Source organism: Macaca mulatta, chromosome 7 (genome assembly GCF_049350105.2).
Source record: "Macaca mulatta isolate MMU2019108-1 chromosome 7, T2T-MMU8v2.0, whole genome shotgun sequence".
Lineage (NCBI taxonomy): Eukaryota > Metazoa > Chordata > Mammalia > Primates > Cercopithecidae > Macaca > Macaca mulatta.
The window spans coordinates 174,791,958-174,794,687 of NC_133412.1; the positions used below are offsets into that span (position 1 = coordinate 174,791,958).

At 49.3% G+C, this 2,730-nt stretch overlaps 1 long non-coding RNA gene across 1 annotated transcript; it reads left to right on the forward strand.

Annotated features, from left to right (window-relative positions):
- Window positions 1–248: 248 nt before the first annotated feature.
- Window positions 249–2,445, forward strand: LOC144329683 (uncharacterized). The gene is made up of 2 exons (XR_013395298.1): window positions 249–430; window positions 2,112–2,445. It is a non-coding gene; the product is annotated as an uncharacterized LOC144329683 (long non-coding RNA).
- The last annotated feature ends 285 nt before the right edge of the window (window positions 2,446–2,730 follow it).

Sequence of the window (2,730 nt, forward strand, 5' to 3'; positions counted from 1 at the left end):
CTTTCTGCTGCCCCCTCGTCTCTGCGCAGGCTGCTCTCTCAGTACCCCTGGCCCATGCCCACTCCACGCTCCAGGGCTCAGCCTCTTCTCCCACCCTCCACCCCACCCCTTGTCTCCTGTCCTCCACCCGACCCCTCCTCTCCTGCCCTCCACCACAGCCCTCCTCTCGGGTTCCTGGGCACCCCCCCCCCCCCGCATCTCCTGTCATCAACACCATGCGCTATTTGCTCATCCAGTGCCCACGGTTTGCCCACCGGACGGCCCTGCTAGGTGGGAAGCTCCTTGCAGGCAGGAACCCCATCTGCTTGACTTGACTTTGGAATCCCCACAGCCTCATACGGGGCTGAGGCAAGTGCTTCCGTAAAATGGGACTGATTTAGTGGCGCTTAATCCATCCGCCAAAGGTCACTCTCCCTTGGGTTTTCAACAGGCAACATGAGCTTTTAAAAATGAGTCTTGTTAAATGAAGTACGCTGATTTTCAAAGTTATGCCCACACAGGACGCCGGGGCAGGGGCTCCCTTCCAGAATGACAGAGCCCTGGGCTTCGTCTGACCACTTCTCCACCCCCAGATTCCTCTCATCACCCGATGCCTTTACTTTGGGACTTTTCCAGGTCGTTCCTCACCTCGTGCAGCATTGCTGTGAGTGGGCGAGAAGGAACTTCGTGGTCTCCGTGTGCTTTGCGGGGACCACCTCTTCGCAGGGGCCGCCACCTGCCTCTCCGGCGCTGCGTCCTCAGCATCCCCGCTGCCCCCGAGCTCCTTCAGGGAGGTGCGGCGGAAGAGCGGCCCCAGCAGCCTCCTCCTGTGGCCCAGGCGCACCAAGGCGAGCGCGGCCACGAGTTCCGGCCCAGCGCCACCCAGACTCTTTGATGTGGGTTTGTGTGTGGGAGAGTAAAAGATGCACACACCCTCCGCAAGTCTAGAATTTGTGGTTTTTGTTATCTCACAAATTCATATTTGGAAGAAGTATTTTAATTTCTTATGAGTTGTGAATAATTATGTAATTCTGCCACTTTCTCAAAACCAAGATTTTTCAAACGGACTGCTCTAGTCTGGAGCTGACATCCTTAAGAGAACTTTGCTTTTTTTCCTGTGGGTTTTAAGCAAGAGCGTGCCAAATGAATTCTTTCGTCCGCTTAAAACAGTTCATTAGGGGGAACCATCCTGTAAAAGGAAAGGAAAGGAAAGGAAAATCCTTCCTTCTTCAAATGAATTCTCAAAAATTACTTCTGAGATGCAAATGCTGCTTGAGTGTTTGAGCTCCGTGAGAGAGTCCACTTCCCAACTTGTTTTCAGTCGGCTCTTGGGTGCTACTGAATTTCTTAAACACTGTATTTCTCCCTTATCTGTGAATTAGCCATGTGTTCTTTGGAATCCCTTCCTGGGTCTTCGTTATTCTTTCCAAGGCCGGGCGTGACGGCCCACGCCTGTAATCCCAGCACTTTGGGAGACCGAGGCGGGCGGATCGCCTGAGGTCGGGCGTTTGAGACCAGCCTGACCAACATGGAGAAACTAAAATACAAAATTAGCCGGGTGTGGTGGCAGGCGCCTGTAATCCCAGCTACTTGGGAGGCTGAGGCAGGAGAATTGCTTAAACCTGGGAGGTGGAGGTTGCAGTGAGCCGCGATTGCGCCATTGCATTCCAGTCTGGGCAACAAGAGCAAGACTCCCTCTCCAAAAAAAACACCTAGGGAACGGGTCAGGAAGTCTGCATCATCAAATGACACCATGAACTCCTCAAGGGTCTACCCATTGTTTTAACTTGCTGCCCAAAAGGTACTTCTCATTCGAATAGCCCCATTCTACATTCATCTCTGTCAATCATCACGTCACTTGACCATGACATCGTTCTGAGCACCTGTGACATCCCAGACCCTGTCTGAAGCACCGGAAATGCTGGGTGAACGGGACAGAAGGGCCCACAGATCCTCATGTTGCTGTATGAAGTTTAGACTCTAGTGGCCCCGATGACTGACCTCATGACATTCAAATAGGAGGCGATCATTTCATTAAATACACACACACAAGAATGTCAATAGTTAGGATATGCTTATTTTTCTTCCAGGGCATAAGATTTTTTTTTCTTCTATGTATTTCATATCCCTAGCTGGAGAAATATCAAAAGAATCTGAATATCACCATCTGGAAGTTGTGCCATGGACTCCAGTGGGCAGGATTTGAGCTGGGATTCTCTTCTTCCTCTAGCTGTGTATTTCTTCTGCTTAAAATGAGCACAAACACATCTAATTCCCTAATGGACCAACTTGGATCTAAAAGTCTCTAATTCTTTGCCCGCCCCCTTCTACCCACATAGATTCCTGGGATTCTCTAAATGCAGATGGCAGTGGGGAGGGCTGGGGATTCCCATCAAGGATATTTGATCATCGGTGACTTCACTTAACCAATAAATCCAATGTGTTGAAATACACACGTGTCAGAAATGTGGTATGCTGTTACTCACTCAAAAGTCTGTTGGTCTGTCCTGGTTGTGATTGGGGAATGAAGCCCTAGGGACTTATTTCAGTTCAATAGCATGTAACCCCCAATCAATATTTCATTAAGTGTTACTATTCATTCCTAGTATTTCCCCAAGTTTAACTTGCTCCTTTTGAAACGACTGGTATTCTTATGAGCCAGAAGACTGTTATTTGAAAATGTTTCCTTTTTTTTTTTTTTTTTTTTTCGAGACGGAGTTTTACTCTTGTTGCCCAGGCTGGGGTGCAGTG